Source organism: Arachis stenosperma, chromosome 6, assembly GCF_014773155.1.
Source record: "Arachis stenosperma cultivar V10309 chromosome 6, arast.V10309.gnm1.PFL2, whole genome shotgun sequence".
Classification (NCBI taxonomy): domain Eukaryota; kingdom Viridiplantae; phylum Streptophyta; class Magnoliopsida; order Fabales; family Fabaceae; genus Arachis; species Arachis stenosperma.
In genome coordinates this window covers 54,289,770-54,306,143 of record NC_080382.1, presented here as the reverse complement: position 1 = coordinate 54,306,143, position 16,374 = coordinate 54,289,770, and positions in this window count along the sequence as shown.

Here is a 16,374-nt window from a genome sequence, read left to right as displayed (position 1 = left end):
GGATTAAGATTAGCAAAATTAAGGCCAAAGAAGCATGTTTTCAATCATAACACAAAATCAAGAAGGAAAATGTGAAACATGCGAATTCCATGAATAAGTGTGAGAATAGTGGATAAAATCCACTCAATTGGGGACAAGATATACCATGAAATAGTGGTGCATCAAATCTCCTCACACTTAAACATTAGCATGTCCTCATGCTAAGCTTAAGACAAACTATAAGAGTTTAGAGGAATGGTAGAAAGTATGAAATGCAACCTATCTATATGGATGCAACTACATGCAAAATGCTTTTACCTACTTGGTGAAAAGTAAATAAGCCTTTCAAGAACAAATATGAACTGGATTTCACTAATTCAAATCATAAAAATGAAGTACAGATAGACTTGCAAAAGAAAAAAGCTCATGAAAGCCGGGAACAAGGAATCGAGCATCGAACCCTCACTGGTAGTGTATACACTCTAATCACTCAGGTGTTTAAGGTTCGATTCTCTCAATTCTCTACTAACCTTACTTTCTAAGACTTGCTCTTCTTCTACCAATCAACAAAGAATTAATGCACAGATACACATATCAAGAGGTCTTTTAAGGGTTGTAATGGGGTTAGGGTCAAGGTAGGATTGTATTTGGTCAAGTGGACTAAAATCTGAATCCTTAATTAACCTAAACTTCTCACCTAACTTAAGACAATCTATGTAATTATAATACAGAATCTAACTACCCATTAACTATGTTTACCACATATTCATGCATTCCAATTTTGTCCTGTTTTAGCATTTGTTCTGTTGCTTTTCTTTTTCTCTTTCTCTTTTTATATTTTTTCTATTAAATTTTTTTTCTTTTTTTTTCTTTTGTTTTTCTCAATGCATGTGATTAAGGTATTGAATGCATAAACATGTCCTCAACATTTTTCACATTTTCACAAAAAGTCTAACATACTTAATTCCCAAACCAAACGTTTCCAAACCCAATTTCCCCACACTTAAATCATAAGCACTCTCACTAGTCTAAGCTAACCAAGGATTCAAATTAAGGACATTATTATTTTCCGCTTAGAGTTGATGATGTGCTAAAATAAAGAACAAAGGGGTAAAATAGGCTCAAAGTGGTTTGCAAAGGATAATGAAAGGGTAAGACCATATGGGTATGTAAGCTTAATGAAACAAGGCCTCAATCATATAAGTGCATGCATACATTAAACCATGGAAATATAGAATCAGGCAAGATATAGATCACAATTTTAGAGAGAACAACACACACCAAAAATAAAATATATTGGTTGATAAAATGCAACCAATCAATTAGGCTCAAAATCTCACTAGTTTTGTGTGTTCGAGCTCTAAAACCATGTTCCAAAATAAATTTCTTCAAACAAGTTTATCAAAAATTTTAATTCAAATTAGTGAAATGCTAAAAAAAAGTTTCTTGAAAAAGAAATTATTACTTCAACCAAGTAGTGGTAAAATATGCACAAAATCTAACAAACATGCAATCAATAATGCAAATGCAACAACTAACTACAAAGAAGATTAAACATTGGTGTTGAGTCAGAAAGTACTAACTACCAGAAGTCGGTATCGACCTCCCCACACATAAAGATTGCACCGTCCTCGGTGCATGCAGAGATGTACAAGTGGACGGGTGGCTCCAACTGATGCTTTGTCTCCAAAGATTGTGCGGCAAACTTGTTTATTGCTCCAGTTAGAAACTTTACTTTTTCCCTCTTGGTGGCATCCTGAAAGAAAAGAAAAAGGAAGGAAAAGAACCCACAAGCAAAGATATGAAAAGAGATAAAACATATGTGGGCTAGTGCCAAATAATAAAGTTCTCGACTACATGGTAGGTACAACACGTAAGTGAAAAAATAATAGAAGCACAGGGCATGTCAACTAAATAGCAAACAAGTCAATGAGCACCCAAAATAATGCAAGAAATATGCAACAGTTGAGTAAGAAAAATTTAACACCAAAGAAAAGGAGAAAGAATAAGAAAGGAGAGAAGAAATAAGTAAAATGGAGAACAGGAAGCGATGTACGCACGCAAGTCACGCGTGCGCGTGAAAACAGGAACAGCCATGTGACGCGTAAGCGTCGTCCACACGTACTCGTGGATGGTCAAAATTTCGTGCAACGCGTGCGCGTCAGGCACGCACATGCGTGGATGGTCATATGGTAAAAGTGACGCGGCATACGCGTTGGTCAATTTGTGCTTCTAGCATAGTACCAGCACCAGGCCATCACAACTTTCGACCAAACACCTGTTTACGCCGATTTTCATCCCCACGCGTACGCGTCACTGACGCTTACGCGTGGGTTGAAATTTCTGTAAGGGACACATACACGTGGGGTGGCTTGTGCACCACGCACCCCTCCCGTGCATCTCCATCGCAACTCTCTGTCCCTTTCATTAATATTGCGAACTTGCATGTGACGCGTGCGCGTCATCGACGCTTACGCGTTGATCGCAAAATTAATTTTAATTTTTAATTTTTTTTTATATGTAGTATGCAAATGAAAATACAAACTATATGCCGTAATAATGAGAAGAGTCACTAAATAAATCTAAAAAGAGAGAAAGGAACGATCATACCATGGTGGGTTATCTCCCACCTAGCACTTTTAGTTATTGTCCTTAAGTTGGACATTTGGTGAGCTCCTTGTCAGGGCCGCTTATGCTTGAACTCTTCTAGGAATCTCCACCATTGTTTGTAATTCCAATGGCCTCTGGGATCCCAAACTAGGCTCATAAAGCCTTCAAGCATGTTAAAGTAAGTGACAAGGCCCCAAGAGTGTTGATTCCTAGACTGAATTCTAGGGTCCCAAACCTTGCTTTTGCACCCGTTTTTGTGTTGATCACCATTGTTCCAACTGGGTGGCAAGCAATCTGAATTCTCACTGAAACTTCCAAACAACTTCCTAGACCCATTCAATTGAGCTCTATACCAAACCTTACACTTCAATTTGGAGCATGCAACCATATCGAACCTTGCAGGACAACTCTTACCACTAACCATCTCCCTCTTACTCTTAACGCCCCAAAGAGCTCTAAGTTGCCCATCCGTCTCAAGCAAAGCATATTCAAGTGGGCTAATTAAGCTTAGGGATGAAAGATTTACCCACTGGAATGAAGGAATGGATGGTGATTTCTTTGGGGGGGTTGTGCTTCTTCTTCATTAATCTCCATCTCTTGATTAACCTCTTCAAAGTCTTCAACCATGATATGCCTTGGAGGTTGTACACCCTCCTCAACATCAATTTCTAATGTCTTGGAAGGAGGCTCTATGACTGGACTTTCCCATGGAGGTTCCGCATCTCCCAGGTTTTCAACCACTTCCTCCTCTTCAATACTTACTGCTTCGTCCAGTTGTTTTAGTATAAAATCGTACTCCTCCATAATGATTTCCCTTCCATGACAACTTTCTTCAGCTACCCCTTCATCTTCAAGGGTCTCTCCTACCTCCACATTTTGGGCCTCCTCTTGCTCCTCTGGAAATAAGGCCGCGTGTAACCGATCCATTGCGACCCTAAGGCGATACCCTTCTCTCTTGTTCCATGTCACTAGCATAATTGGGATCGTGTTACTCTTGGATTGATGGATATGGGTATTTTTGTACAGAGGGTGGTGGTGCAATGAAGCTTGAGGGTTGAATATTGGAGGTAGAGGGTTGGTTCATGCAGGATATAAGATTTTGGAGTTTAGAGGTGAGATCAACGAGAGAGGTAAGTGTGTTCTCCATGGAGGTTTGGGGTGGATAGGAGGGTTTATTTGTTGGGAGAAAGGACTCATAACACGGAGGGGGTTCCTCTTGATAAGGATATGGAGATGGTGTATATTGAGGTGGTGGTTCTATGTATGGTTCATATGGTGGTTGGTATGGTGGATAAGGGTTAGGGTCATATGAAGGTGAATATGGTGAAAAAGGGGCTTGTGAGTAGGGTTGAGGGCTATGTTGAGGAGGGGGTCTATAGGCATATGGTGGTAGTTATTGATAATCAAAAGGGTGTTCACCATAGCCATTATCTTGGTATGCCTCTTGGAAGGGCTCTTGGTCATAGTATGTTGCTGGAGGTTGTTGCCAAGAGGGTTGATTAAATCCTTGTGGCTCCTCCCAGCTTTGGTTTCCCCAAACTTGATGCATGTTCTCATTATAGCTTCCATTCCCTACAACAACATTGGAACCAAACTCATAGCCAAAGGGGTGAGAATTCATAGTAGCAAATAAAAGCTAAAAACAAAAACAAACAAACAAGCAAAAAGCAAATATTTACAATAATCAATAATATATGGCACACGCTTATAATTGGTTATGGAAAAGTATGTTTTGGGGGTTTTGGATAAAAGAACAAGAAAAAGTAAATTGCAAACAGAATAACCTAATAACTAGAAAAGCTCTTGGCAAGGTATGAGAATTGGAAGTCCTATCCTAGCTATCCTTATCAATTGTGATGAGAATTGTTCATTACTCCCACTTAGTTAACCTCTAATTATGGAGGAAAGTTAAGTGGACTAATCAATTTGATTCCTCAAGTCCTAGTCAACTCCTAAGGAAAGACTAGATTTAGAGGGATCCAAATCAATCAGCAACATTCAATTACCAATCAACAAAGGAGTTTGATAACTCAAGTGTCACCAATTACTCAACCAAGGCCAAAAGGATAAAAATCTACTTTAGAATCTAACCAAGCATTTTATCAAATACTTGGAAGGCACAACATAAAAACATTAAAAACTAGCAAGGAATATTAAATCCAAACAATCAATTAATATGGAAATTGAATCTAACATGAAAAGTTCACAAACTAAAATAATAACAATGAGTAATCAATAAGAGTAGAAAAGAAATCCTAAATCCTAAAACCTAGAGAGAGGAGAGAGCCTCTCTCTCTAGAAAACTACATCTAAAACCTAAAATTGTGTGAATGAGAAGTTGTGTGATGAATGAATGGATTCCCCCACTCTGTAGCCTCTAATCTGTATTTTATGGGCAAAAAATTGGGTCAAAAACAGCCCAAAAATCGCCTCCAGTGATTTCTGAAACGTCCAGCACGTGCACAAGTCACGCATACGCGTCGTCCACGCGTACGTGTGGTTTAAACTTTAGCCAGGTCACGCATACGCGTAATCCACGTGTGTGCGTAACTCAAAAGCAGATAACTATGGCAAATTATATATCTTTGCGAAGCCTCGGATGTTAGCTTTCTAACACAACTAGAGCTACCTCATTTGGATCTCGGTAGCTCAAGTTATGACCGGTTGAGTGCGTAGAGGTCAGGGTTGACAGCTTTACAGTTCCTTCAGCTTCTTGTATTCCTTCCACTTTTGCATGCTTCCTTTCCATCCTTTAAGCCATTCTTTCCCTGTGATCTCTGAAAACACTTAACACACATATCAAGGCATCAAATGGTAATGAGAGAGGATTAAGATTAGCAAAATTAAGGCCAAAGAAGCATGTTTTCAATCATAACACAAAATCCGGAAGGAAAATATGAAACATGCGAATTCTATGAATAAGTGTGAGAATAGTGGATAAAATCCACTCAATTAGGCACAAGATGTACCACGAAATAGTTGTGCATCACATGTCTTTTTTATGTTTATCTTAACTTCTATTGTTGGTTTCTTGTTTTTGTTAGTTATGGGTTTCATTAATTCTTGCATTTTGTGATGTTTACTTTTATTTCACTATAGGTGTTTGATAAAATGTTTTCACTAGTTATACAGTAGTTTTCTATACTCATGGCCTAAGTTAAGGGAATTGGGTGACCTTGAATTATTGGGTCTAACTGAATTGGTGATTTGAGAACACTTAGTGGTCAATTTGATATCCATTAACACTAGCTTACTAATAAGTCAATTAGAAGCTAGGTTGGGATTTATGGGTTGATGTTGATCAACCCTATTTGACTTACTTCAAGCATAGAAGTAGACTTGATGGGTTGGTCCCTCAAAATTGTCAGTATATGGTTGTTGGACAAAGATAGTGATCTCAATTTTTATGCCTTAGCCAAGAGTTCTTTTTGTCATCTAATTTCCATTCTTGTTACTTTAATTGCTTTTTCATTTAATTCCATGCATGCTTATTTACTTTCTTGCTTTTATATTTTCTTTCCAATTGCAAATCAAACCCCCTTGTTTCTTCAAAGCCAATAATTGAGCACTTCATTGTGATTCCTTGTGAGATGACCCGAGGTTTAAATACTCTCAATTTTTATTGGGGTTTGTACTTGTGACAACCATTTTTAAATTTTGATGGAAGATTATTAGTTGCTTTGGAACTATGCTTACAACGAAGTTCTCTTTTTCTATTGAGAAATTCTAGACCGACGATAATTCTAACATCATGTAGCAACAAAAAATTACAAGGAAACTAATTAAACCTAAATCTAAGAGGGATTAAACTAAATCTAACCTAATTCTAGAGAAAAGAGAAAGCTTCTCTCTCTAGAATATAACCTAAAACATGTTCTAAACTAAACCTAATTGCTCTCTTCCTTGTTTTTTCTTGAAGTTGGTCACGTGCCAAGTGTTTCGCGTACCCATGGCGTGATGAAACTCTCACTCACGCATACACATGAGGCATGCATATGCGTGGCCATGAATTCTACCAAATCCACATTTTTCATGAATTATCCACCTTGCATGCTTTTTCTTCACTTCTTTGATCCAATCCTTGCCACCTAAGCCTAAGATCACTAAACAAACACATCAAGGCATCGAGTGGAATCAAAGTGAACTAAATTTACCAAGCTAAAAGCCTAAAAAGCATATTTTTAAGCTTAAGCACAATATAAGGAAAATTTACAAAACTATGCTATTTTAGTGAATAAATATAAAAAAGGTTGATAAAATCCACCAAATTCGATACAAGATAAACCATAAAATTGTGGTTTATCAAGAACAGAGGCAAGATAAGCTTGTCCATGTCATATACTATGTGAGTTGGTGCATGAAACTTGAACTCACATAACTGAACCGGTAAGTGCACCGGGTTGTCCAAGTAATACCTTAGGTGAGTGAGGGTGGATCCCACGAGCTTTGTTGGATTGAGCAAGCTGTGGTTATCCTACAGATTTTAATCAGGCAAATAGAAAGATAATTGTTGTTGTCGTAGGCGCATAAAATAAAACAATAAAGAAAATAATAAAGAACTGATATAGAAACAATGATGGGAATTCAGTTAAGGCCTTGGAGAATCTTGTTCTTCCAGATTAATACTTTTAACTGACTACTATAATAATGAGTGATTCATTCAATGGCAAGGCTGTAAGTGATTAAAACCGGGGCTAGTGGTCATTAATCTTTTCTGATCCAGATCAAACGCCAGTGCTAATGGTCATCCAATCTGAACGAGGGTGAAGTTCACGCAATTCAATCTCTAGTGATCATACTCAAAACACCACAGACAAGGTTAGATCTTCCGGATCGGAGAATGATGCTCATTATTCTAGCCTTAACACCACAGAGACCTCAATTACGCATGACTAACGAGATTTCATGTCACGTATCTTAATTTGCCCAGATACTCTCTTGGAACCTAGTGCACGAAATTGTGATCTCAATGACGCCAACAACTTGGTACGCACAATTGTAATTTCAACTCTTTTTCACAACTTCGCACAACTAACCAGCAAGTGCACTCGGTCGTCCAAGTAATAAACCTTACGTAAGTAAGGGTCGATCCCACGGAGATTGTCGGCTTAAAGCAAGCTATGGTCATCTTGTAAATCTCAGTCAGGCGGATTCAAATGGTTATGGAGTTTTGATAATTAAAAGATAAATAAACATAAAATAAAGATAGAGATACTTATGTAATTCATTGGTGGGAATTTCAGATAAGCGTATGGAGATGCGTTGTTCCTTCTGAATCTCTGCTTTCCTACTACCTTCATTCAATCCTTCATACTCCTTTCCATGGCAAGCTATGCTGGGTGTCACTGTTGTCAATGGCTACTTCCCGTCCTCTCAGTGAAAATGGTCCACTACGGTTTCTGTACGGCTAATCAACTGTCAGATTTCTCGTCTCGGATGAAAAATACCATGCACAGATATCGTATGGCTAATCAGCTGTTGGTTCTCGATCGTGCAGGAATAGGACTTACTATCCTTTTGTGTCTGTCACCACGCCCTACAATCGCGAGTTTGAAGCTCGTCACAGTCATCCCATCCCAGATCCTACTCGGAATACCACAGACAAGGTTTAGACTTTCCGGATCTCAAGAATGCTGCCAATGGATTCTAGCCTATACCACGAAGACTCAAATCTTGGATTCAGAAGCCCCGTTGTCAGAGGGAAGTCGATGTGAATCGTTGATTAGAAACCCAAGAGATATACATTCAAGCTTGTCTTCATGTAGAACGGAAGTGGTTGTCAATCACGCGTTCATAAGTGAGAATGGTGATGAGTGTCACATAATCATCACATTCATCATGTTCTTGTGTGCGAATGGATATCTTAGAATAAGAATAAGCATGAATTGAATAGAAAATAGTAGTACTTTGCATTAATACTCGAGGAACAGCAGAGCTCCACACCTTAATCTATGGTGAGTAGAAACTCCACCGTTGAAAATACATGAGTAAAAATAGGGTAGGCATGGCCGAATGGCCAGCCTCTCAAAACGTGAACAATGGTCCAAAGATGTTCCAAAAGCTCTTAGATGTCTAATACAATAGTAAAAAGTTCTATTTATACTAAACTAGTTACTAGGGTTTACAGAAATAAGTAAATGATGCATAAATCCACTTCCGGGCCCACTTGGTATGTGCTTGGGCTGAGCATTGAACTTTCACGTGTAGAGGTCTTCCTTGGAGTTAAACGCCAGTTTGTAACTTGTTTCTGGCGTTTGACTCTAGCTTGCAACTTGTTTCTGGCATTTAACGCCAGAATATGGCAGAAAGCTGGCGTTGAACACCAGTTTGCGTCATCTAAACTCGGGGAAAGTATGGACTATTAAATATTGCTGGAAAGCCCTGGATGTCTACTTCCCAATGCAATTAAGAGCGTGCCATTTAGACCCCTGTAGCTCCAAAAATTCTATTTCGAGTGCAGGGAGGTCAGAATCCAACAGCATCAGCAATACTTTATCAGCCTCTGAATAAGATTTTTGCTCAAGTCCCTCAATTTCAGCCAAAAAATACCTGAAATCACAGAAAAACACACAAACTCATAGTAAAGTCCAGAAATGTGAATTTTTCTTAAAAACTAATAAAAATATACTAAAAAGTAACTAAATCCTACTAAAAACTATGTAAAAACAATGCCAAAAAGCGTATAAATTATCCGCTCATCACAACACCAAACTTAAATTGTTGCTTGTCCCCAAGCAAATGAAAACAAAAAAGGATAAAAAGAAGAGAATATACAATGAATCCCACAGTATCAATGAAACTTAGTTCTAATTAGATGAGCGGGGCTTGTAGCTTTTTGCTTCTGAACAGTTTTGGCATCTCACTTTATCCTTTGAAATTCAGAATGATTGGCATCTATAGGAACTCAGAATTTTAGATAGTGTTATTGATTCTCCTAGTTCAGTATGTTGATTCTTGAACACAGCTACTTTATGAGTCTTGGTCGTGGCCCTAAGCACTTTGTTTTCCAGTATTACCACCTGATATATAAATGCCACAGACACATAACTGGGTGAACCTTTTCAGATTCTGACTCAGCTTTGCTAAAGTCCCAAGTTAGAGGTGTCCAGAGTTCTTAAGCACACTCTTTTTACTTTGGATCATGACTTTAACCACTTATTCTCAAGCTTTTCACTTGGACCTTCATGCCACAAGCACATGGTTAGGGACAGCTTGATTTAGCCGCTTAGGCTTGGATTGTATTTCCTTGGGCCCTCCTATCCATTAATGCTCAAAGCCTTGGATCCTTTTTACCCTTGCCTTTTGGTTTAAAGGGCTATTGGCTTTTTCTGCTGCTTTTTCTTTTTCTTTCTTTTTTTTCTTTTGCTATTTTTTTGCTACTTTTCTTCTTTTTCACTGCTTTTTCTTGCTTCAAGAATCAATTTCATGATTTTTCAGATTATCAATAACATTTCTCTTTGTTCATCATTCTTTCAAGATCCAACAATTTTAACATTTATAAATTTCACTATAAAAAATATGCACTGTTCAAGCATTCATTCAGAAAACAAAAAGTATTACCACCACAACAAAATAATTAAACTAATTTCAAGATAAAATTTAAAATCTAAGTACTTCTTGTTCTTTTGTAATTAAGAACATTTTTCATTTAAGAGAGGTGAAAGATTCATTGAGTTATTCATAGCTTTAAGACATAGAAACTAGACACTAATGATCATGTAGTGAAGACACAAAACATAGCTAAACATAAAGCTCAAAACCAAAAACAAAAAAATAAATAGACAAGGAGATTAAGGAATGAGTCCACCTTAGTGAGGGTGGCGTCTTCCTCTTGAAGAACCAATGGTGCTCTTGAGCTCCTCTATGTCTCTTCTTTGCCTTTGTTACTCCTCCCTCATAGCTCTTTGATCTTCTCTAATTTCATGGAGAATGATGGAGTGCTCTTAGTGCTCCACCCTTAGTTGGTCCATGTTGTAACTCAAGCCTTCCAAAGAGGTGTTGAGTTTCTCCCAATAGTTGTGTGGAGGAAAATGCATCCCTTGAGGCATCTCAGGGATTTCTTGATGAGGATCCTCCTCATGCTCTTGTTGAGGTCCATGAATGAGTTCTCTTGTTCGCTCCATCCTTTTTTAGTGATGGATTTGTCCTCTTCAATAAGGATGTCTCCTTCTATGTCAATCCCAGCTAAATTGCATAGGTGACAGATGAGATGAGGAAAGGCTAACCTTGCCAAAGTGGAGGACTTGTCATCCACCTTGTAGAGTTCTAGAGGTATGATCTCATGAACTTCCACTTCCTCCCCAATCATGATACTATGGATCATGATGGCCCGATTCACAGTTACTTCAGATCGGTTGCTAGTAGGAATGATGGAGCGTTGGATGAACTCCAACCATCTTCTAGCCACAGGCTTAAGGTCCGGTCTTCTCAATTGAACCGGATTGCCTCTTGAGTCTCTTTTCCATTGAGCTCCTTCCACACATATGTCCATGAGGACTTAGTCCAACCTTTGATCAAAGTTGACCCTTCTAGTGTAGGGGCGTGCATTTTCTTGCATTATTGGCAAGTGGAACGCCAACCTTACATTTTCCATACTAAAATCCAAGTATTTCCCCCAAACCATTGTAATCCAATTCTTTGGATTTGGGTTCATATTTTGATCATGGTTCCTAGTGATCCATGCATTGGCATAGAACTCTTGAACCATTAAGATTCCGACTTGTTGAATAGGGTTGGTAAGAACTTCCAAACCTCTTCTTCAGATTTCATGTTGGATCTCCGGATACTCATTTTTCTTGAGCATGAAAAGGACCTCAGAGATCACCTTCTTCTTGGCCACAACTTCATAGAAGTGGTCTTGATGGGCCTTTGAGATGAATCTTTCCATCTCCCATGACTTGGAGGTGGAAGCTTTTGCCTTCCCTTTCCTCTTTCTAGAGGTTTCTCCGGCCTTAGGTGCCATAAATAGTTATGGAAAAACAAAAAGCAATGTTTTTACCACACCAAACGTAAAAGGTTTGCTCGTCCTCGAGCAAAAGAAGAGAGAAAGAAGTGAGAGAAGAAGAGAATGAAGGAGATGGAGGGAGAGAGTGAATTTGATCAAGGGGGTAGAAGGTGTTTGTGATGTGTGAAAATGAAAGAGTGAAGAGGGGTATTTATAGGGAAAGAGAGGGAGAGTGGTCGAATGGTATTGGGTGGGTTTGGGAGGGAAAGTGTTTGAATTTTAAAGTGAGGTATGTGGGGTTTTTGTGGAAGAGGTATGGAGGTGATTGGTGAAGAGAATATAGTAAAGAAGGTATGATTTGATTGGTGAGTGAGAGAGAGAGAGGTTGGGTAGGTGGGGATTCTGTGGGGTCTACAGATCCTGAGGGATTAAGGATTTGTCATCCCTACTCCAATTAAGCATGTAAACGCCCTTAGTGTGTAATCCTGGCGTTTAACGCCAGACTGCTGCTTGTTTCTAGCATTAAACGCCAGCTTTTATTCCTTTCCTGCCGTTAAATGCCAGGCTATAACCTGTTTCTGGCGTTTAACGCCAGTTTGTTGCTTCTTTCTGGCGTTTAACGCCAGTCTGGTGCTTCTTTTTGGCATTTAATGCCCAGATTGGTGCCAGACAGGGCGTTAAACGCCCATGCTGCTACCCTTACTGCGTTTAAACGCCAGTAAGTTTCTCCTCTAGGGTGTGCTATTTTTTAATGCTGTTTTTATTTTTCTTTAATTTTTGCAGTTATTTTTGTGACTCCATATGATCATCAACCTAAAAAAAGAAAATAACATAGATAAATAAAATTGGGTTGCCTCCCAATAAGTGCTTCTTTAATGTCAATAGCTTGACAATGAGCTCTTATGGAGCTTCACAGATGTTTAGAGCATTGTTGGGGCCTCCCAACACCAAACTTAGAGTTTGAATATGGGGGTTTAACACCAAACTTAGAGTTTGGTTGTGGCCTCCCAACACCAAACTTAGAGTTTGACTGTGGAGGCTTTGTTTGACTATGCATTTAGAGAAGCTTCTTTTGCTTCCTCTCCATGGTTACAGATGGAGATCCTTGAGTTTTAAACACAAGGTAGTCCTCATTCAATTGAAAGATCAACTCTCCTCTATCTACATCAATCATAGCTTTTGCTGTGACTAGGAAGGGTCTTCCAAGGATGATGGATTCATCCTCATCCTTTCCAGTGTCTAGGATTATGAAATCAGTAGGGATGTAAAGGCCTTTGACCTTTACTAGCACGTCCTCTACCTGTCCATAAGCCTTTTTCATGGATTTGTCTGCCATCTCTAATGAGAATTTGGCAGCTTGTACCTCAAAAATTCTCAGTTTCTCCATTACAGAGAGTGGCATTAAGTTTATGCCTGAACCCAGGTCACACAGAGTCTTCTCAAAGGTCATGATGCCTATGGTACAGGGAATTAAGAATTTACCAAGATCCTATTTCTTTTGAGGTAATGTCTGCCTAACAAAGTCATTCAGTTCATTGGTGAGTAAGGGGGGTTCATCCACCCAAGTCTCATTACCAAATAACTTGGCATTCAGCTTCATGATTGCTCCAATGTACTTAGCAACTTGCTCTTCAGTAATATCTTCATCCTCTTCAGAGGTGGAATAGTCATCAAAACTCATGAATGGCAGAAGTAGGTTCAATAGAATCTCTATGGTCTCTAGATGACCCTTAGATTCCTTAGGTTCCTCAATTGGGAACTCCTTTTTGTCCAGAGGACGTCCCATGAGGTCTTTCTCACCGAGATTCATGTCCTCCTCCTCCTCTCTAGGTTCGGCCACACCAAGTAAGGTTATGGCCTTGCACTCTCTTTTTGGATTCTCTTCTGTATTGCTTAGGAGAGTACTAGGAGGAGTTTCAGTGACTCTTTTACTCAGCTGGCCCACTTATGCCTCCAAATTTCTAATGGAGGATCTTGTTTCATTCATGAAACTTAGTGTGGCCTTAGATAGATCAGAGACTATGTTTGCTAAGCTAGAGGGGCTCTGCTCAGAATTCTCTGTCTGTTGCTGAGAGGATGATGGAAAAGGCTTGTTATTGCTAAACCTATTTCTTCCACCATTATTAAAGCCTTGTTGAGGCTTTTGTTGATCCTTCCATGAGAAATTTGGATTATTTATCCATGAGGGATTATAAGTGTTTCCATAGGCTTCACCCATGTAATTCACTTCTGCCATTGTAGGGTTCTCAGGATCATAAGCTTCTTCTTCAGAAGATGCTTCTTTAGTACTGTTGGAAGCATTTTGCAATCCATTCGGACTCTGAGAAATCATATTGACTTGCTGAGTCAACATTTTGTTCTGAGCCAATATGGCATTCAGAGCATCAATTTCAATAACTCCCTTCTTCTGAGGCATCCCATTATTCACAGGATTCCTCTCAGATGTGTATATAAACTGGTTATTTGCAACCATTTCAATGAGTTCCTAAGCTTCTGCAGGCATTTTCTTCAGGTGAATAAATCCACCTGCAGAATGGTCCAATGACACCTTAGACAATTTCGACAGACCATCATAGAATATATCTAGGATGGTCCATTTTGAGAGCATGTCAGAAGGACACTTTTTGGTCAGTTGCTTGTATCTTTTCCAAGCTTCATAGAGGGATTCACCTTCTTTCTGCCTGAAGGTTTGAACATCCACTATAAGCTTGCTCAGCTTTTGAGGAGGAAAGAACTTGGCTAAGAAAGTTGTGACCAGCTTATCCCAAGAGTTTAGGCTATCTCTAGGTTGAGAGTCCAACCATATTCTAGCTCTGTCTCTTACAGCAAAAGGGAAAAGCATAAGCTTATAGACCTCAAGATCAACTCCATTGGTCTTAACAGTATCACAGATCTGCAAGAATTCAGTTTACAACTGAAAAAGATCTTCTGATGGAAGTCCATGAAACTTGCAGTTCTGTTGCATCAAAGAAACTAATCGAAGCTTTAGCTCAAAATTGTTTGCTCCAATGGCAGGGATTGAGATGCTTCTTCCATGGAAGTTGGAATTTGGTGCAGTAAAGTCACCAAGCATCTTCCTTGCACCTCTACCATTATTATTGGGTTCGGCCATCTCCACTTCTTTTTCAAAAATTTCAGTAAAGTCCTCTTCAGAGTGTTGTGTTTTAGCTTCTCTTAGTTTCCTCTTTAGAGTCCTTTCAGGTTCCGGATCAGCTTCAACAAGAATGTTCTTATCCTTGCTCCTGCTCATGTGAAAAAGAAGAGAACAGAAAAGAAGAGGAATCCTCTATGTCACAGTATAGAGATTCCTTTATGTGAGTAGAAGAGAAGAAGAATAAGAATGAAGAAGGAAGAATAAGAATGAAGAAGGAAGAGAAGGGAGGGGTTCGAATTTTGAGAAGAGAAGTGTTAGTAAATAAATAAAATAAATAGAAAGAGAGAGAGGGAAATTCAAAAATTAGAAGAAAAAAAAGAAAAATATTTTTGTTTTTATGTTAAAATTATTAGTTAAAATTCGAAAATTAAGAAAAGGAATAAAATAAAAATAAAAATTTGAAACAATTAGTTAATTAAAAAGAATTTTGAAAAAGAGAAATGTGATTTTCGAAAATTAGAGAGAGAAAAGTAGTTAGGTGGTTTTGAAAAAGATAAGAAATAGTAAAACAAATAAAAAGTTGATTAGTTAGTTGAAAAAGATTTTGAAAATCAATTTTGAAAAGATAAGAAGTTAGAAAAGATTTTGAAATTGATTTTAAAAAAGATATGATTTGAAAAAGATATGGTTTGAAAAGATATGATTGAAAAGATATGATTAAAAAGATATGATTGAAATTTATTTTGAAAAAGTTTTGAAAAAGAAATTTATAAAGATTTGATTTTGAAAATTAAAGTTAATGACTTGATTAACAAGAAACTAAAAGATATGATTCTAAAATTTAAAGATTGAACCTTTCTTAACAAGAAAGTAACAAACTTGAAATTTTTGAATCAAAACATTAATTGTTGGTAAAAAATTTTTGAAAAACATGAAATAAAAATGAAAAAGATTTGATTTTTGAAAAAGATTTTGAAAAGATAAATTTTTGAATTTGAAATCTTGACTTGATTAACAAGAAACAACTTATTTTAAAATTTTTTTACTAAGTCAACCCAAAGATTTCGAAAATTATGAGTAAAATAAGGAAAAGATATTTTTTTATTTATGAATTTTAATGAGGAAAGAGAAAAACAACTAAATGACTCAACACATAAAAATTTTGGATTAAAACAAATGATGCATGCAAGAACACTATAAATGTCAAGATGAATACCAAGAACACTTTGAAGAACATGATGAACATCAAGAACTTATTTTTGAAAAATTTTTAAGGAAAGAAACACATGCAAGACACCAAACTTAGAAATTTTTCATGTTTAGACACTAATAATTCAAAAATGCATATGAAAAACAAGAAAAGACACAAAACAAGAAAATATGAAGATCAAACAAGGAGACTTACCAAGAACAACATTGAAGATCATGAAGAACACATGCATGAATTTTTTTCGAAAAATTTTTTGAAAATTAAAAAGATACAATTAACACCAAACTTAAAACTTGACTCTAGACTCAAACAAGAAATACAAAATTTTTGGATTTTTTTATGATTTTATTAATTTTTTTTTGAATTTTTTGAAAATTATTTTTAGAAAAACGAAAAAGAAGAAAAATTTTGAAAGATTTTTGAAAACTTTTTGAAAAAAAAATAAAGGTTGAAACAAAAAGAAAATTACCTAATCTGAGCAACAAGATGACCCGACAGTTGTCCAAACTCGACCAATCCCCGGCAACGGAACCAAAA